Source organism: Schistocerca nitens, chromosome 7 (assembly GCF_023898315.1).
Source record: "Schistocerca nitens isolate TAMUIC-IGC-003100 chromosome 7, iqSchNite1.1, whole genome shotgun sequence".
Lineage (NCBI taxonomy): Eukaryota > Metazoa > Arthropoda > Insecta > Orthoptera > Acrididae > Schistocerca > Schistocerca nitens.
In genome coordinates this window covers 166,459,153-166,481,402 of record NC_064620.1, presented here as the reverse complement: position 1 = coordinate 166,481,402, position 22,250 = coordinate 166,459,153, and positions in this window count along the sequence as shown.

Here is a 22,250-nt window from a genome sequence, read left to right as displayed (position 1 = left end):
TTATTGCTGTATCTATAGTCTTAGAGAACTTGTAACCTCCCCACAAAAAATTTTAAAAGTGACAATTTATTAGAAATGGAGCCAAGTGTAACCTTCCTGCAAAAATATTAATGACAAAGACAATTAAACAAAAATTAGCAATCTGACCCAAGTATAAGCTCCCATAAAATAATGAAACATGATCCTATGACAATGAAAGTACAGTGTTAATCAAAACTCAATTAAACCGAAATGTCAGTCTTTGGCCCTGTGTAAAAATCAGAATTATTTTCTTACCTCAGTATAACTGCATGTCAAAGTTCTGCTCTTATTGTTGGCCGCGGCTTGGAGGAAATGCATTGCAAGTATTTTTTTGAAATCTAACTGAAATTTTTGTTTGAAGGAAATGGAAGGAAATCGAATGATTCTTTTGTTAAAAATTGCTTTGAAATCAAAATTATTATTGGGGGCGATTCTTACACAAATTAGTTACAGTTAATTTACATCATTAGCTGAGCGCAATGCTGCTTAATAATATACCTTGTCCTGAATCTCGACCATTGCGGTCCCGACGCCCGCCGACTGCTCTGGGCTACCACTACTGACAGACTGATGCTCGCAACTGCGCCTCGAGCGCAACTGCTCTGGTCAAAGATTCTACAATGCCTCGTCATCGCTGCCAACGAGTACATACGCCTTTCATAACCCTCCACTGGGGGGGCAAAAATTTGGCAGCGATGGTGAGTCATTTGGACATGCCAATCGCGGCAAAATTTTTCTTTAATTAATTAACATTTACAATTTACAAAATATTTAGATGTAGCACATGAATTAAATGTTGTGCGCATGCACCGATTACAAAACATTACAGACAAGACAAAATATAAGTACAATGAGTACAGAGCGTATCAGCAAATCAGAAAAATGTATATACAAATTATTTGATAAATAACAAAGTGCACACGCACTGTAAGATTCTGTAGCATTTTCAGACCAAATAAATAGAACAAGTGACATGATTGCACATGCACTGCAGTTCAGAACATATCAGCATATGGCGAAATGTATATATGAGTAACAAATGACATAAACCATATCACGAAATCATAAAAGGTATACAGAACAAGCACAAATCATATTGAAAAATGAGAAAAGTGCACAGGCACTGAAGTTCAGTAGAAAACACATAAGTGCACATGCACTGAAAACTTTTGAACATTTTCATAACAAATAAACGCAAGAGTAAAATCATCAAATCACAAAAAGTATATACACTATAGATGACAAGAGTGCACATATATTGCACTTCAGAACAAATCGAAAATGTCTTAGTATTTTCACAACAAATAAACATAATGGCAAAAAATCATGTCGACAAGTGACATAAGTGTACTCGCACTGGAGTTCAACAAATCGAAAAGAAATGTATAGGCCATGAACATAAATGATGTTAGCTAAAATGATTTTCACTATTAGGATAGGAAAGGAAAGGATTGCATCATGGTTGTAGCACTTTAGTTTGCACACAGCTGCACTGAAAGTCCATATCTTTCCACAGAATCACAACACTAAGTGATACAATCTGCAGTTCCGTTCCCAGAAGTATTTATCAGCGTATCAAGACACTGAAACGTCGTAGTAATATTCCATGCTATCATTTGGCAGTACACCAGGTACACCAAACAGTGGGACCATAATAACGTCTTCATCGCTTACGGTGGTGGACAGCATGCCGTGTCAACACCACGCTCTTAAGAGGCACACCAACGTAGAATTAGTGCAAAAACCAAATATAATGTTCATAAAATTAAATTATTGCCATCATGGGTAGTCGTATTACAATAAACAGCGGCAGTCTTGGGCCAGTTACAAACCATGTTTAGTATGACAGAATAATGTTCATCAGAAGTCTTAATTACATTAATTATTGGCACTCAGTAGCCATTTACTAAAATCATTATTGGAAACAAGAGCTAATTAATCGCATAATTAATAACATAATTTATATAGTTACATTAATTATGGGCACTCAGTGGCCAGCAAGTATTGAATAGTATAAAACATTATTCATCATTCAGTATTATTCAGATCATTAAGAAGTCATTATTAAAAAATCAGTTAATTACAATCATAGCATTAATAATCATGGGCATTATAAGTAGTCTCATTACAATAAACAGTGGCAGTTATTAGCCAGTTACTAAATTACAATCATAGCATTAATAATCATGGGTATAATAAGTAGTCTCATTACAATAAACAGTGGCAATTATTAGCCAGTTACAAAATTACAATCATAGCATTAATAATCATGGGCATTATAAGTAGTCTCATTACAATAAACAGTGGCAGTTATTAGCTAGTTACAAAATTACAATCATAGCATTAATAATCATGGGCATAATAAGTAGTCTCATTACAATAAACAGTGGCAATTATTAGCCAGTTACAAAGAATTATATAATTTTTTTTTGTTTTTTTTATATATTTTTTTTGTGTCATTAAGAAGTCATTATTCAAGTGACATACTATTCAGAGTTGATCAGTATTATTCAGAATTATCATAAACTAGTGACATTATATGGGACTGGTAATACATTTTGTTTTTTATGCTAGCAATGCATTGCTTTAGGTAATTATAAGGGAAAGCAAGAAGAAATAAGAGAAAAAATTGCTTCTAGGTTGTTCCTATAAATGAAAAAATGTGTAACGTCATTCGTCATGAGTCAGCTGTAGCAAGGTTATCACATTTATAAATGATAGACACAAATGGGTAAAAAAAATAAAATGCAAGTACTAGAACAGGTATAATAAGTAACAAGTTTAGTAAGTATCATGAAAAGCTTCTCCTGGAAAAAATACAAAATGGATTATTGAGCTGAAAGAAGAAACGCAGACTATGCTGAAAAGTAGTGAACTTCGAATTAACAGGTAGTGAAATGTGTATAAAAAATGTGTTCCATAGCTGTCCTTTGCAAAACCTTCAGTCATCCTACTATGCAATATAACACCTGCTGTCAAAGCAAACTGCAACAAATACTTAAATAACTACATAGCATAAATACATAAACTTCAACATCATTCTCATCTGTAAAGAAAAAACTTCATTATCCATATTATCATAACTTCATTATCGTCATCACCTGTAAAGAAAAACTTCATTATCCATATTAGTATATTCTTCATCATTATTCTTCATCAGCATTAATTACCATCTGCAAAAATCACTTCATTATTCATCACACAACTATTCCTTATCTCTAGCATATTACATCACTTAAAACTAAGATGTGTAGTTCTGTCTGACAGCTTGCATCAATCGCCTTGTATTCTGAAAGAAAAATTTAGTTAAGACTGCTATTCTACGATGTGTATAGTATATTCTTGTTAATGCTTGTTAATCCTAATCCATTTACTCTTCCTCATAAAGTTATTGCATTTTCTTTCGTTTATTCTGTAGGTGAAATTCTCATTTCTGTTTAATTTATTTCCTTTACGCATCATTTCTTTCTGAAATTGATGAACAAAGACTAATGTCTTGCATTTAAATCATATACCCATTAAATAATGACTGGTTAATGGTGACACAATTAAGCATACAGCATAACATGACAGAAAACGTAATATGTCAAAAGCATAGACAGTGTTTAAAGGCAAAAAGTGTACAGAGAATATCATAATGCAGCAGCAAAAAAAAAAGGAAAATGTAAAACAGTCACGATGTTGAGATATCATAGGGCAAAAATGTCAAAGTCAACTGGTGTGTGTTATACCTTAACTAGTTCACAGTGCATACAAACAAAACATGAAAACAATCGTACATACATAAGAAAGACAAAATGTAACATTCGTTGTGTTCAGCTTGTATGTAGTGTAGTTAATAGAGGCGATAATTAAAGACTTTAATGGAGAGAGAATTTGATAAAATTAATGCGTCATTACAGAGAATTGCATAATTATTCATAAAATGCGTAAGTTCATCTGGAAAAATATGCACGGTCTGGTGTGTAACGACAAGAAGAGCGACCTGCTAACCTTACCTTGCCGGGCACTTGCCAAGAAAAAATACGATAATCATCAATAAGTAGTCATGTGAATATAATTGCAGAAATGTTCATAAAAATTAGCAAATAGCATTACAGCATGATAAATCGTAAAGTATGTTCACTCAATAAAGGGTTTTATATTGGATAAGTGGTGGTTTCCTTTCGATTTTCTGGTTCTCAGAGTTTCGACGTGTACAACATTGGGGTGAGGAATACTGCGAATCCGATATGGACCTGCGTATAGAAGTTCAAATTTACTGCACTTACCTTTTAATTTGCTGGATAAATAGTGTGTACGTACTAATATCTTCTGTCCAACGTGCAAGTCTCGGCGTCTACAAACCTGTTTTTGCTGTCTTCTCCGGCGGTCTGCGGCACGTTTGATGTTGTTCAGCGCAATGTCAATTATTTCGCGGTGTCGTAATCGACGAGATGTAGGAGAGTGTACTAATTCTTTAATTTTGTTTGGTGGTTCAACGTTTTTCAGTATAACAGACGGAGATAGCATAGTGGATTCATTTGGTATGGAATTAATTACATCTTGGAATGAGTGTATGTATGTGTCCCAATCAATATGTCTTTTGTGGCAGTATATTCTACACAGTTTACCAATTTCTTTCATTATTCGTTCACAAGGGTTCGAAGAAGCGTGGTACTTGGATATATAAATCGGAGAAATGTTTCTAGCTCGTAACATGCGTGTCCATATAGCAGAACGAAATTGTGATCCATTATCTGAAATTACTTTCATCACATGCCCTACATGAAATAGAAAATGTTTTACAAATGCTTTCGAAACGGTTTTAGCAGTAGCTTTGCGTAACGGAGTGAAGGTAACAAATTTTGAAGTGAGTTCAACAGCGACAAAGATGTAGCAAAAACCTCTATTAGTTCTCGGAATTGGAACAAAAATGTCTACTGCGGCCATATGTCTTAATTTAACAGGTATAATGGGATATAATGGAGGAATGTGTGAAGTGGTGTCAGACTTAGCTTTCTGGCAAATTTTGCATGACGCTAAAACTCGTCGTATACGTTTTTCCATATTTGTAAAATAACAGTTCTGTCTCAGTATAAGAAAACATTTTCTTGCTCCGTAATGTGCGTAGCTTAAATGAGTATACCAGATTAATTTGTTAACAAGCTCGTCAGGAATGCATAATAACCAATTGTTGCTGTCTGGATGAGAGCGGCGAAACAAAATGTCATTGTGTACAGTGTAGTGGTTTCTGATGGTAACATTATTCCTATCTTGCCAAAGGTGTTTAATTTCTTTCCACACGTTGTCTTTATTTTGCTCTTTTGCTATGTCTTGTAATGACGATGAAATAAAATTTTCAAATGCAACTTGCTGAATGTACATGACACTGAAATTTGCTTTGCAGAAGTTGGTTGCTACGTCTTGCTGATTGTTGCTGAGAGAACGCGATAGTGCGTCTGCTATAACATTTTGTGTGCCGGGAATGTGAACTATTGTAAAATCAAATTCCTGCAAATAAAGTTTCCATCTACTTAATCTATCGTGAGTAAATTTAGGCGAAAGTGAGAATTGTATAGCTCTGTGGTCTGTGTAAACGGTGGTGTGTCTGCCATAAAGAAAGTGCCTAAATCTCGTAAAAGCCCATACAACACATAACGTTTCCAATTCTGTGACGGAATAATTTCGTTCAGCAGGTGACAAAATGCGGCTTGCAAATGCGATGTTTTTAATTAATGTAGAGCCATCTTCTTCAATTTCCTGAAAAATATGTACGCCTAAAGCTGTGTTGGAACTGTCAGTGGCAATAGAAAAATTTCGAGTAAGATCTGGGTGCGATAAAAGTGGAGCATTCAACAAAGCATGTTTCAGGTTCACAAATTCAGAGTGTGCTTGCTTATCCCATGACCAAATACTGTTTTTACCTGATAATTGGCATAATCTAGGTGTGTCTAATGCAGAGTGATGAATAAATTTACGAAAAAAGTTAATTAAACCCAAAAAGCTGCGTAATTGTTTCTTCGTCGTAGGAACAGTAATGTCACGTAGAGCTTGAAGTTTTTCCGGATCAGGCGCAATACCTTTTGCTGAAATTACGTGTCCAAGAAATTTTATAGAAGTTTTGCCAAAATGCGATTTACTGAGGTTAACTGTAAGTCCTTGTGCATGAAAAGTTTGCAATAGTCGTTCTAAAATCATATTGTGTTCAGACCAGTTACCTTCTGCGATAAGAATGTCATCTACGTACGTCGTAATTCTGTCTTTAAGTTCTGTCGGAAGTATTGTGTTCAAACCGCGAATAAAAGCTGCAGAAGAAATAGTTAAGCCGAATGGTAATTTGCGAAATTGATAACAGTCGCCAAAACAGAGAAAAGCTGTATATTTTCTGCAATTCGGATGAAGTTGAATTTGCCAAAATCCCGATTTCAAATCTAGTGTAGAATAAATAGCTGTACCGTGAAATTTCTGTAGTAATTCTTCTAATGTCTGTGGTCGATCTGTTTCATTAATAATAATGTCATTAATGTGACGTGAATCAAGTACAAGGCGAAGTGAGCCATCTTTTTTCTTAACAATATGTAGCGGGTTTATGTACGGACTACCTGCTGGTTCTATAATTCCTTGATCAAGCATATCCTGCAACTCTTTTTTAACTTGTTCTCTATGAATATACGGAATAGGATAATGCTTTGCTTTAAATGTGTCGTGCTGTTTGACTTGAAATTCATACATAAAACCGGACATAGTACCAGGAATGTTGTCGAAAACTGGAGCTTGCTGTAAAAGAATTTTGTGTAATTGCGTTCGTTCGTCGTCTGTATTTGCACTGCTTTGTTTAACTTTATCTGAAATCATCTGCATAACGTCGTAGTCAGCTTCGTCTGGAGTGTTATAGTTATGTACGTACGTATCCGAGAACAATGTGGGATTACAGTCTATGTTACGTGTTGCGGAAATGACCTCTGTGCGATTAATTGTTTGTTCTTCCGCAGATAAGGAATGCTGAAATTCTAAAGCCAATTGTACATTTTCGTCCTTCAACATTAAATAAGAATTTTGAAAATCAACCACTGCGTCGCGTTGTACGAGAAAATTAGTACCTAAAATTACGTCTGTTGTCAATAAGGGAACAATCCAAAAATTTGAGTGAAAAGTATGACCTCCAATACAAAATGATAAATGCGTCTGTAATTTTACATCCACTCCTTTACTCGATACTGCTCCTTTCACTTTCGTTTTGCCTAAAGGTAATGTAGGATACGTATTCTCTTTGTTACACTCGTTAAAAGTTTCCTCATTAATGACTGACATAGGTGAACCAGAATCGATTACTGCTGAAAATTTCGATGAACCAATTTTAATTTCGATGACAGGATGTGAAATAGTTTTCTGAACAACTGGTCTTTCCTGTAAAAGAGTGTCTCGGATGTCGTCGAAAGTAATAACATTTTCGTGAACAACATTTTGCTTGTCTAAAGAAGTGCTTGTGTTATTGGAAGATGCGTCCTGTACAGTATCTAGTCAAATTCTATCTGACGTGTTATTATTATCAGGGGGATGTCGTGGCATTTCTACAATTTGAACAGTTCTATTACTTCTTCCAGACGTATTACGCTCTGGATGATATCTACTGTCGGGTTCATTCATGAGAATAGGTTCTTGTGGATAATTTTGCTGTTGGTATGATCGACTGTTGTTAGATGTACGCTGAAAATTGTCCTCATTATTTTTACGTCTGTCGTAATAGTCATTCCTATACGGTGCATTGCGATAGGAATTGAAATACTGTGTTTTCTGTACGTAGTTGTTTCTCTGCTGCCGTGCGTTACTGTTTGTTGTACCAGGGACTATACGTTCACGCGGCGAAACATTAAAGTTGGGTTGACCTTGTGTATTATATTGTTGGTTAGGTATGCTAACCGGCTGGTTTTGTTGCTGTTGTTGTGAAAAACTTCTATTATTACTAAAATATGGTTCCTGTCGCTCACAATTTTGACGATACCGATAATTAGAATTTGGTCTGTTACCAAAGTTCTGGTAGTTGTCGTTTCTAAAGCGACTGTTACCTTTCCTATTGAAATTACGTGACTGATCGTAATTACTGTAAGTTTGCTGACCTTGGTTGTTGTATGAAAAATTTTTGTTTACAAAAGAATAATCGGATTGTTGTACTTCCAAGAGCTGTAACAGATCTCTGAATGCCGAAATGTTTTCCTTTTGCTGACCCGTTAGGAGTGACACTCTTAATGACCGTGGTAATTTAGAGATACATAATTGAATAAGTGCGGATTCACTATAGGGTTCACTTAAATACTGATTTTGCTGGACCATGTGCTCAAAAAATTGCGTGACACTGGGAAAATTTGTGTTCTCATAATTTGGCAAACTAATTAGCTGATCTTTAATTCCGCGCTGTGTCGTCTTCGACCAGTACGCTGACAGAAAAGCATTCTGAAACTCTTCTACCGAGTAACATTGTCTCGCGATCGGTCTCATTCGATTTGCCGGTTCGCCTTCCAAAAAGCTGCAAATAAATTCAAGTTTATGCGTAACAGGCCAAGTCGGTGGAACAGCAAAGCTAAACTGTTGTATCCAATCTAGCGGATGAATCTGTGTTCTGTCATTCTTAAACACTTTAAATTTTCTTACTGACAGAAAATGTTTGTAATCGAAATTATCGTCTCTGTGTGATGGAACAGGTTCATGATTGTATGAGAATCTATTGAACTGTGGTTGTTCGGAATCAAAGTCGTGTACTCTCTGCTGATTTCCTAAATTATACGCGTTGCGCGAGTCTGACAAATGTTCGCAAAGTGGCGTCTGCTGTGATGTGTTATTAACTGAAATACTTTTCATCTCTGTTACTTCTTGCTGTAAACTTGACAGTTTTCGACGCAATGTGTTATTAGATGAATCTATCTCATTAATAGTCTGCTGTAGATTTTGAAATTCCGGTGTTTGATTAAATAAAACCGGTGAAGTATCGTCTGATTTATTGTCATTAGTACTTTCGATGACATCAATACGACTGGCCAATTCATCACATTTTTCAGTCAGTATTTTTACCTGATCATCGGTTTTAGTGTCAGTGGCATTAATCTGGTTTTGCAATTTACGTGTAGTTTCGTTCAGTTTTCTAACGTCAGCTTTGACGACATCGGAATCCTGTGTTAGTTCTAATTGTTCGAGTCTGTCGGTCATTGTTTGAATATCTATTGTGTGTGTATCTGTTTTTGATTTAAGATCCGAAATTTCGTCACGTAATTCTGTGTTCGACTGTTTGAATGTATTAATTTCGTCGGACACTGTGGCAATATTATTGTCTACATATGTTTTTGCCTTCGCAAACATTTTACGTTTGTCTTCCTGTCTCTGAGCAGTGATTGTTTCCATTACTTGACGTTTTACTTTATTTTGATCATCAATAAATTTGCGGAAACGCGTATCACTGTTTTGTATGTGAAGACTAAGACGTTCGTTAATTTGTGTATTCTGTTGGTCGAATTTCGCGTCAATCTTTTCATCCATTGTGCGCGAAAGTTCTGCTGTCATTGCTTTAAACTCGTCCCGTAATTGTGTAGCTTTTTCAGAGCATTGTTTAGCGATTCCGCTAATTTCGTCTCTGAGTGTTTCTGTTGCAGCTGTTTGCAATTCCCTTAATTCCTGAGCAACAGACTTAATTTCTTCGCTACTTTTTTTTGAACACGCCTCAATTTCTTCGCGCAACTGTTCCTTAGTATCATGACATTGTGCGGCAACGGCTCTAATCTGTTCACTAAGCTGTCTGGAATTGTTGTCTAATTTTTCATTAAGCTTGTCTTGTTTTTCGTTCTGTTGTTTGACCTGTTCACTAAGTTGTTTGAGATCTTCTTTAAGACTGTCTTGTTTTTCATTCTGTTGTCTGTTCTGATCACTAAGTTGTTGTTTGAAATCTTCTTTAAGGTCGTCTTGGTTTTCAATAATTTGGTTAACTCGTTGCAGCAATAGTGCCATAATTTGATCCGAGCCAAAATTAACATTTCTATTCTCTGTGCTGTTTAATGGTCGATCTGGAATTGTCTCGCTTTCTGTAACCAATTGGTTATTCTGAGATTTACAAAAAGGTTTATCAGTCGGATGTACACTGTCAGACACTATTTCGGAATTAAATAGATCCGTCGTACTTTCAGTACACTGTCCATTTTCATTAGACAAATTTGTCTGTTCGTTACTTGAATTTTCCAAACCGGGTGTGTTATGCTGGGCAGCGCTCATTACAATAGTGCGCCCCGCGTCATCAATTGTCGTCAAATCAACAGAAGACACAATCGAGTTCGTTTGTTCATCATTAAGGTCTACATCATTATTGGTGACTGGAACGCACTGATTGTCAGTGAACGCAGGACTGTCATCATTACACTGTGTGTCACAATTACTATCGGTCACGTTGTTTAAGTCGGTAATTTCATTCATAATACCTCGCGATACACTATTCATAGTCTTTCGCGGCATTTTTACAATAGTCACAATTATTCACAAAACAAATAAACACAATGCAAAAAGCAACACTCAAATACAACAGAGCAACGAATTGCCGATGATCTGAGGAAAGAAAGTCACAAATTAGTAAAAGCGTTGCGCCAAGTCCTAATTATATTTAAGCAAATAAGAGCAGATATCTGGCTGTTTTTCAAAAGATTCTCAACGAAATACGATCCTGGACCGGGTGTCGCCAAGTGTAACCTCCCCACAAAAAATTTTAAAAGTGACAATTTATTAGAAATGGAGCCAAGTGTAACCTTCCCGCAAAAATATTAATGACAAAGACAATTAAACAAAAATTAGCAATCTGACCCAAGTATAAGCTCCCATAAAATAATGAAACATGATCCTATGACAATGAAAGTACAGTGTTAATCAAAACTCAATTAAACCGAAATGTCGGTCTTTGGCCCTGTGCAAAAATCAGAATTATTTTCTTACCTCAGTATAACTGCATGTCAAAGTTCTGCTCTTATTGTTGGCCGCGGCTTGGAGGAAATGCATTGCAAGTATTTTTTTGAAATCTAACTGAAATTTTTGTTTGAAGGAAATGGAAGGAAATCGAATGATTCTTTTGTTAAAAATTGCTTTGAAATCAAAATTATTATTGGGGGCGATTCTTACACAAATTAGTTACAGTTAATTTACATCATTAGCTGAGCGCAATGCTGCTTAATAATATACCTTGTCCTGAATCTCGACCATTGCGGTCCCGACGCCCGCCGACTGCTCTGGGCTACCACTACTGACAGACTGCTGCTCGCAACTGCGCCTCGAGCGCAACTGCTCTGGTCAAAGATTCTACAATGCCTCGTCATCGCTGCCAACGAGTACATAAGCCTTTCAAACTTCAAGGGGACCTCGTCATTCTTCAGTACTTCCGTACCGCACTTCTTTGCGTAGTGATTCTGCATTGCTAATCTCTTAAACTTCAGCCTATTCTTCATCACTACTACATTGTAATCTGGGTGTATATCTGCTCCTGGGTACTTCTTATAATCCAGTATCTGATTTCGGAATCTCTGTCTCACCATGATGTGATCTAACTGAAATCTTCCTGTATCACTCGGTCTATTCCAAGTATGCCTCCTCCTCTTGTGATTCTCGAACAGAATATTCTTTATTACTAGCTGAAATTTATTACAGACCTCAATTAAACTTTCTCCTCTCTCATTCCTTGTCCCAAGCCTATATTCGCCTACAACTGCGTTCCCCTCCCCAACGACTATTAGATTTTCATCTCTTTTACGTACTGAATTACTTTTTCCGACCTTGCGACGTCGGCTTGTATACCTGAACAATCGTTGTCAGTGTTGGTTTGCTGTTGATTTTGATGAGAAAAATCCTATCACTGATCTGTTCACAGTAACCTGTTCTCTGTCCTACCTTCCTATTCATAACGAATTATACTCCAATTATACCATTTATTGCTGTTGTTGATATTACCCTATACTGATCCCAGAACTCCTCGTCTTCTTCCTATTTCACTTCACCGTCCCCTACTATATCTACGAGTACTTTGCATCTCCCTTTTCAGATTGTTTAGCTGCCCTACCATGTTCAAGCTTCTGACATTCCATGCCCCGACTTGTAAAACGTTAGTATTTCATTGGTTATTCAATCTTTTTCTCATGATCACCTCCCCCTTGGCAGTCCCCTTCCGGAGATCCGAATGGGGACTATTCCGGAATCTTTTGCCAATGAAGAGATTATCATGACACTTTTCAGTTACATGTTAATGTCCTGTGGATATACGTTACGCGTCTTTAGTGCATTGGTTTCTATTGTCTTCTGCATCCTCATGCCGTTGATCATTACTGATTCTTCCGCCTTTATGGGCAGTTTCGCACCCTAGGGAAAAGAGGGTGCCCTGAACCTCTGTCCGCTTCTCCGCCCTCTGTCACAAGGATGTTGGCAGAATGAGGGTGACTTCATATGCCGGAAGTCTTCGGCCGCCAATGCTGATAACTAATCAAAGTCTAAGCTGTGGCGAGTTTCGAACCCGGGAGGGATATTTTGATTACTAGTGAAAGACACGATCCCTAGGCCACGGGTATACCGTACAAACACAAAAGGCCTAGACGATAGTGATGTGAGGGAACTGACAGAAGCTCTACAAGCTACAAAGAATAGGAAAGCCACTTGGTTAGATGGTATCACTATGGGCGTGTGGAAATACGAAGAATTATTCGTACCTGTAAGCCTTGTTCACATCCTTATTCACCATTAGAAAAGTTAGACGGTACCAAACGACTGCCTAAAAGGCAAGTATCTATCTTTGTAAAGGGCAATAAAAAGTACATGTAGTAACTATCGAGGTATAGGACTCCTTGATGCATCCTATAAATTATATGCCAAAATCCGAAATTCAAGAACAAAAAATATCGTTGGAAATTAATATTTGAAAAACAACCAGGTTTCCCAAAGGAACGATCAACTACCGACTATATTTTTACACTACAAGTTATGGGAAAGAGACGAGAATTCAATAGTGAAATCCAGCTTGCCTTTATAGATTTTGCAAAAGCAAAAGCATGTGATAACGTGAACAGAGAAATACTATGGAATATAAAGACTTATCGAGGTCTCTCTCGAAAATGCTATTAAGCGTTTACACCGAAATTGTAATAGATATGGGAAATGTAGCCACAAAGTCAAAGAAGACAAACATAGGGCTGCGACAAGGATGCTGTATTTCCCCGACTCATAAATGCAGAAGGAGTATTTTTAGATGGTGACACTAGTATACATGTAATTTTCGATGCATATGACCTAATTCTGATTACAGAGAATGAAGACGAACTTCGGATGGGAGTCTACAAGTTGTATCACATAGCCTCACATTACAATCTAAGATGAAACTGATGTCATTTCTCTGTTGACAAGCACTAATATCTAAAACAGTGTTGAATAATAAAACCTTGGAGAAAGTTAAACACAATAAATACTTGGTATGCGACAGCAATTACAAATATAACCATGACGTGGACTAAAAAGTAAGAACGATCGTAAGAGGTTTGCAGAATAAAGAGAGAAAGAAGCCGAGCTGTAGTTTTATGAAACAATGGTAGTACCAGCCCTTACTTATGGAAGTGAAGCATCGGCTACATAAAAAAACCAAGGAAGTAGAATACAGGCTCAACAAAAGAGATTTCTAAGAAGAGTAAAAGGCTGTGCGAGGAAATATTGTAAAATAAATGAGAATATGAGGAAGGATTTAGGAAAATATAACCTAAACGAAAAAATTAAGGAAAATATGGGAAAATGAGTGGAGAAAGATTCCTGGTAAAGGCCCTCAATTATACGAGGCCTGTTCAGAAAGTAAGCTCCGATTGATTGCCAAATTGAAACCACAGTGAACATCAGAAATGTTTTACTTGTAACAATTAGCTACACCTTTCAGCTACTTCTCTACGTAGTCGCCGTTCTGACTTAGACTTTTATCATAGCGTTGTACCAACGTTTCAATAGCCTCATCATAGAAGGCAGCCGCCAGTGCTTTCCGCCAATTCTCCACGCTGGCCTACACCTCGTTGTCTGTGTCAAGATGTTGTCTTCAAAGACAGCGGTTCATGTGACCAGAGATGAAACTCAGGGGGAGACAATTGCGGACTGTATTGTGGGTAATCTCACATTTCCATTTGAAAACGATGCAGGAACATCTTCATTGCCCCTGCAGAATGCGGCTGAGAATTGTCTTGAAGAAGAAACAGCACGACAGTTATGTAATGTTAGCTGCATAGCTTCAGGAGAAATTTCTCACCAGGCCCTCGTACTTGGCGGCAGACACTATTTTCTAGACATCGTTACGCACTCACTGCGAGCTCAGAAATGAGAAGAGCGACGTGATGCTAACTGGGGTTATACTAGAGACACTACCCAACACATCTGTGCAAAGCTTTATCGGATTTTCATAGTCGTTTCCATTTCGCGACCGATCGGAGCTTACTTTCTGAACGCCCCTCGTAAATCCACTGGGAGCAGACATTACGGAAGACCACACGGGAGATGGACTGCTGTAAAAGATGAAGTGAAGAAGAAGAAGAACATTTATGTTAATTCCGGGTAACACTTTGTCTCATAAAACTGCACGCCCGCGAATAGTTAAAGATTATATTATATTATCTGACATGTCCTGACCACAGCACCGTTCGTAAGGTGTACCTAAAGTCAGACAGGGATTTTTAAGTCTCTCCCGTCACGATAATGTGCTACAGAACCATCAACAAATCCCAAAGCAATGAAAAGTCAAGTTAGGTATCCCTTAGTACTACATTTCCTATAGATGATTACACACATGTTTGAAAAACCGAGATGGATTTTTCGTGATCGATGGGTTTCAAACGATTCTGATTAACACATTCGTCGGTGACGTCAATGTTCAAATCACTCAACAGCGGGTTTACGTCATCGTTATAACGCCTCTGTTGACACGAACATCGTCCCCAAAGAATCGTGAAGCAATGTTGTATATCAGTCGTAGATAAAATTTCGCATCATCCGTTGTCAAGGGAAAGTGAAAATTCTGTACAAATATTTTTCTGTTTGCTTCCCCAAGCAGAAAGAACTATATCTTATATTCCGACGCAGTCGCTCTGCGCACCTTACACTTAATTTCGGAGAAAAAAATCAGAGCTCATCTGCAGTTACCATACGATTGTTCAACGACACAGGTTAAACAATAGTCTGAATAATGTTCCGGCGCCTGGGTGTCTTAATAACCGGAATAAATTTTGTATCGGTGCTGCACGAATTTTATGCCTCTGCGTCAGCGGCCGAAGGGGATTTTATTGTGTACGGAGAGGCGATCGTGCGGTATAAAGTTCGTGAGAGACTGTTTGGCTGTCATGTTTCGAGGAAAAAGAAAACAGAAAAATAAGTTGCTGCTGGAATGCCAGGAACAGGTTCCGTGACATTTGTTAAGAGCTGTAACTAAGGTCTGGCATTTCCAACGAGACTTATTTTTTTCCTTAACCCCGAAGCGGTCTAGTGTTTAAATCTCGTTCATAAGCCGAACGTATTCATTGACGTGTTTAGAATAAGAGCTTCGGTAGAGGAAGCTCTCCATCTTTGCATTCCGGTTTGCATGCGATGCCCCTGTGAGGACCACTTGGTTCTTGTCCGAGAGTGAAGACAGGAAACTTTTTTATAACGAAACGAGACAGCAGATTATTGGAGGATGCAGTAATACGTTTTTCGATTTTTCGGTAAATTCTTTTTTTCTCTCAATCACAATGTAGCTGTACAAAAAATCATCTGAAGAACTTTTAACGAATGAAATATTTCACGGAACATTTTGTGAAACACGTTATGATGCAATGAGCTTGTCACAAATGACGGATGTTTGCAATGTAGAAGAAGGAAAATCTTTATGTTTGGTATTTCGTGTGTATGTGTGTGTGTGTGTGTGTGTGTGTGTGTGTGTGTGTGTGTGTGTTCGTGTGCGTGCGTGAATGCGTGTGTTCCACGTTCCTACGTCACATATGCCTTTGTAGCGTGTAACCCACGAACAAAATTAAAAGAGAAAGAGGTGTAGATACTTTTTTAAAAATTCTTTACTGCCATATAATACACTCCTGGAAATTGAAATAAGAACACCGTGAATTCATTGTCCCAGGAAGGGGAAACTTTATTGACACATTCCTGGGGTCAGACACATCACATGATCACACTGACAGAACCACAGGCACATAGACACAGGCAACAGAGCATGCACAATGTCGGCACTAGTACAGTGTATATCCACCTTTCGCAGCAATGCAGGCTGCTATTCTCCCATGGAGACGATCGTAGAGATGCTGGATGTAGTCCTGTGGAACGGCTTGCCATGCCATTTCCACCTGGCGCCTCAGTTGGACCAGCGTTCGTGCTGGACGTGCAGACCGCGTGAGACGACGCTTCATCCAGTCCCAAACATGCTCAATGGGGGACAGATCCGGAGATCTTGCTGGCCAGGGTAGTTGACTTACACCTTCTAGAGCGCGTTGGGTGGCACGGGATACATGCGGACGTGCATTGTCCTGTTGGAACAGCAAGTTCCCTTGCCGGTCTAGGAATGGTAGAACGATGGGTTCGATGACGGTTTGGATGTGCCGTGCACTATTCAGTGTCCCCTCGACGATCACCAGTGGTGTACGGCCAGTGTAGAACATCGCTCCCCACACCATGATGCCGGGTGTTGGCCCTGTGTGCCTCGGTCGTATGCAGTCCTGATTGTGGCGCTCACCTGCACGGCGCCAAACACGTATACGACCATCATTGGCACCAAGGCAGAAGCGACTCTCATCGCTGATGACGACACGTCTCCATTCGTCCCTCCATTCACGCCTGTCGCGACACCACTGGAGGCGGGCTGCACAATGTTGGGGCGTGAGCGGAAGACGGCCTAACGGTGTGCGGAACCGTAGCCCAGCTTCATGGAGACGGTTGCGAATGGTCCTCGCCGATACCCCAGGAGCAACAGTGTCCCTAATTTGCTGGGAAGTGGCGGTGCGGTCCCCTACGGCACTGCGTAGGATCCTACGGTCTTGGCGTGCATCCGTGCGTCGCTGCGGTCCGGTCCCAGGTCGACGGGCACGTGCACCTTCCGCCGACCACTGGCGACAACATCGATGTACTGTGGAGACCTCACGCCCCACGTGTTGAGCAATTCGGCGGTACGTCCACCCGGCCTCCCGCATGCCCACTATACGCCCTCGCTCAAAGTCCGTCAACTGCACATACGGTTCACGTCCACGCTGTCGCGGCATGCTACCAGTGTTAAAGACTGCGATGGAGCTCCGTATGCCACGGCAAACTGGCTGACACTGACGGCGGCGGTGCACAAATGCTGCGCAGCTAGCGCCATTCGACGGCCAACACCGCGGTTCCTGGTGTGTCCGCTGTGCCGTGCGTGTGATCATTGCTTGTACAGCCCTCTCGCAGTGTCCGGAGCAAGTATGGTGGGTCTGACACACCGGTGTCAATGTGTTCTTTTTGCCATTTCCAGGAGTGTAGATACACGTCCAAGGTCACGACCGACATCCAGATAGTGTTTTTTTCTTCATATTGTTATTTAGAAAGGCAAATGGGTGGCAGGTGGACGCGCAGGGTGGATATAATTAAATTTTGGCTACTTGAGAGTGTCCACAAGATAAACGAGTAATCCTAGGACAATGAAACTTTGTGGAAACATTTGGAATGACATGAGGAAGAGAAATAACGAATAAAACATTGAATGAAACACGTCTTAATTTCCACATGGGAGGGTAACATTTGTTAACTGCGTACCATGTTTACGTTCCAGGTGACAATCTGCATCCACGACATCCCGGAGCCGCACTACAGATTGTTCTGCTGCTGCCCGGAACAACGGTGGATCCCAGGAATGTTCATCTGTCGTGTCATGGCTTCTGCGCTGCTTGAGTCGTGGCAAAATGGTAACTTCTTCAACAATTTGTTGCGCAATTGACCTTGGGCAACTCGCAAGAGCAAACGGAACTTTCTTATAATTTTCTTCAAACCTAGTGTGGGAAGATGACTCTCCCCTAGGACACTCAAGGGGTCAAAATGTTACATTTTTACTAAACCTTTATAAATATTGATACTCCATGTTTTATTCAAAGGGCTTCATAATTTATTGGTTCAAATGGCTCTGAGCACTATTCGACTTAACTTCTGAGGTCGTCAGTCGCCTAGAACTTAGAACTAATTAAACCTAACTAACCTAAGGACATCACACATATCCATACCCGAGGCAGGATTCGAACCTGCGACCGTAGCGGTCATTCGGTTCCAGACTGTAGCGCCTAGAACCGCACGGCCACTCCGGCTGGCCATAATTTATTGTTTATGCACTAGTTAATTACTATTTTAATGTCTCTAATGATATATCACATACGAAACAAGTACAGAATGTCCTATTTTACACTCTATACTGACGAATCAGATAGGCGGGAACCGAGAATTGGCATTAACTGCAATTGGTAATTCTATGATGGTGTGTGGGTATTGTGTATTGAAACGGGGACCTAGAAACGACGGAGAGGCTTCGTCCCGCCGTAGCCACAGTGGTTCACAACCTCACAACAGACCACCCACTCCGCCGCCGCCCCACGCCAATGATGATGATGACGATGACGATGATGATGATGATGTTTGGTTTGTGGGGCTCTCAACTGTGCGGTTATCAGCGCCCTTACAAATTCGCGACCTTTGCTCAGTCCAGTCTCGCCACTTTCATGAATGATGACGAAATGATGACGACAACACTATCACCTAGTCATCTCGAGGCCCCACACCGAACCCAGGGTTATTGTGCGGTTCGGCCCCCAGTGGACCCCCCAGTACGTCTTATACCCGACGAGTGTAACCCCAAATGTTTGCTTGGTAATTATGGTGTACGTGCAGCAATCGACGACATAGTGTAACCGAGGCGCAATAAGGGGAACCGGCCCGCATTCGCCGAGGCAGATAGAAAACCGCCTTAGAAACCATCCACACGCTGGCCGGCGCACCGGATCTCGACACAAATCCGCCGGGCGGTTTCATGCCGGGGACCGGTACGCCTTCCCGCTCGGGAAGCAGCGCGTTAGACCGCGCGGCTAGCCGGGTGGGTTACGAGGGTGTAGTAATCCAAGTTTAATACGTGGATATTCTCGAAGAGCAACACCACTACTGCTGGCTTTTTTTATTTTTATTTTTATTTTTATTTATTTATTTATTTGGGAATGCAGGATGACGGCGAAGATTATCTTCAATCAGAAAGATTTCCAACAATTAGTAATAAAATGATATTTGTTAAATATGAAGAAATACTCAAATGGTACTTCTTCTTGCCCGCATCTCGTGGTCGTGCGGTAGCGTTCTCGCTTCCCACGCCCGGGTTCCCGGGTTCGATTCCCGGCGGGGTCAGGGATTTTCTCTGCCTCGTGATGGCTGGGTGTTGTGTGCTGTCCTTAGGTTAGTTAGGTTTAAGTAGTTCTAAGTTCTAGGGGACTCATGACCATAGATGTTAAGTCCCATAGTGCTCAGAGCCATTTGAACCATTTTTTTTTATACTTCTTCTTGTGAAATATCTTGCAGAATTAGACGTTTGAAATTATTAAAAGTCCTCTAAAATATTAAGGTTCTGTCAATGTGCCTCTGAGTAATGCCTATGCAGAGTCCAGAGCTGACTTACGATGCATACGGAGCCCGAGTCTCGGAGACGACGGACGAACACTGCAGCTAGTAGGCTCGGCGGTAGCTGGAGACTGTACACGACTCGGCGCACTGAACAGAACTGTCTTCCATAGCTCAGTGCTTCGATATTTAACGAGGCATCGACCAATCGCTATTCACACACGTGATGCCCATGGTTTGGCAGCTGCGGCCCGTGGTGAACCTTCGCATACTTTTTTTTCCTGTATTGCAATTCGATTGGTCGGGCTGACAACAGCTTAATACGCTGCTCTACAGCCGAGAGAAGAGTTAAACAAACAATGGTAAGATAACAAACAATATAAAAAGGCGATAAAACGGTGACTTTGTTAATAACAGCAAAATGGCGGAAAGTTGCGAAATTTAAAATACGAAAACACGGCGTTGACGATGAGGATGAAGACACACAGTAAGTAGACAGGCACAATTAAAATACACGGCGACGGTCTGGTGTCTGTTCGCTCGAGATAAAAAACACAACTAGCGACAGTATGGTGGCTGTTTGCAACACTGACAGAGGACGCACAACACTGAACATTCACTGAAAACAGGGACCGATGAGGAGGAAAAAAAGGGGGGAGGAGTGGAAAAGAAAAAAAGGGGGAGCTGATAGAGGAAGAGGGCATAGAAAACGGGGGTCAGAGCGGATACGAGAAGGAATGGGGATGACAGTGGAGGGGACAGCAAAAGGACTCGGGAGGGAGAAGGGTGTCAAAATGGTTCAAATGGCTCTGAGCACTATGGGACTCAACTGCTGTGGTCATCAGTCCCCTAGAACTTAGAACTACTTAAACCTAACTAACCTAAGGACATCATACACATCCATGCCCGAGGCAGGATTCGAACCTGCGACCGTAGCAGTCGCACGGCTCCGGACTGCGCGCCTAGAACCGCGAGACCACCGCGGCCGGCTGAAGGGTATCAAAGAGAGGATAGGCGGGGAAGAACAGGGTGGAAGGGGGGAGAGGGAGCCCAGGAAAAGGACATAGGGAAGGAGGGGGAGGTGAGGATCAGAGTTGGTATAGTTGTACTGTGAACCCACATGGCTGCTGCCATACGAGTGTTTCGAGTGCGGCTTAAGGATTGTGGTGAGGTACTCTCTGGAGTCGTAACTATTGTCACCACAGTTGTGATACAGTAAAGTCATACTCACCTTGTCTAGACCCACGTTGACTGTAACTGTAATGCTCACTAATGCTTGTGTTTCAATCCTACGTTGCCGTCCCAGTACCGGAGCTAAAAGCAAACTATGACACACTACCAACAACGCAAATCCCGCACCACACAGTCTGAACATCATTCGTAAAGAGTTGGGCACCGACAGTTTTCCCTCGACACTGGCTCAAGTAGAGAAAGTTTAATTATAACCATCCTCTACATCTACATCTATATCAAGAGCTACACTCTACAAGCTACTTTATGTTGCATGTACGACTATCACTTCTTTTTCCTGTTCCAAACGCGAATGGTCCGCTAGAGCAACTATTGTCTGTGGCCCTCAGTGTGAGACCGAATATGTACAATTTTAGCTCGTGGACGTTTTGCTAGATATACGTGGTAGGAAGGAATACATGCTTAGAATCGTCTAGGAAAGTACGCTCTCGGAATTGTAATAGTAAACCACACCGCGATGCAGGACGCCTCTCTTGCGACCTCTGCCACTGGAGTCGACTGAGCATCCCCATAACGCTTCCGCACTTAATAAATAAACATATAGCAAGCCACATTACTCTTCTTTGGATTTTCTCTACTTACTCTATCACTCTTATCTGGTACGGATCCTAGACTGACGAGCAATACTCTTGTACTGATTGAACTACTGGTTTGTAGAGTAACTCCAATGTCGGTCGACTGCGTTTTCTGGGGATTCTTCAGTTAATCTGAGTTTGGCATCTGGCTTACCTGCGATTAGTTTTACGTGGTCATTGTACTTTAAATCGCTCTGTACGCATACTCCTGGATATGTAATGCATATGACTGCTTCCGGTCAGCGTTCTGCAATCGTCGAATCATAATTGGTCTTTCCGCTTATTTGTTCGTAATACATTTGTTTATGGTCAAGGTCAACAATGAACCTCGTCCTGTCTTTCACTACAATATTTTAGCGTTGCGATTTCGCTGTATACAACGTTAAGCGCGAAAAGCCTAGGGGAACATCCGGCGTTATCAACAAGATGCAGTGCAGAAAGTAGAGATCCTTGAACAATCCTCCCCGTTAATAATAACACGCTGTGTTTGCTAGGACCTCTCCAGTCCAGTCACAAATCTGGTCAGAAATTCCATATTCCCGTATTTTCTTCATTAGGCGACATTGTGAAACTGAACGGCTGCTGAACGTGAAGAACTTTCTTTTTTGGATTCCTAGATATAAAAAAGATGGCATTAAAAACCATGAAAGAACAACACGTATGATTACAGCTGAAGAACGCAAGCCATAGAAAACCTCTAAAGAAGTCCTTTATTCAGCAGTGTACGTCGAATCGCTCCTGTTGGTGATGACAATGGTTGAGATTTGCTTCTGTGGAGCTTCTTTTATCAATTGAGAA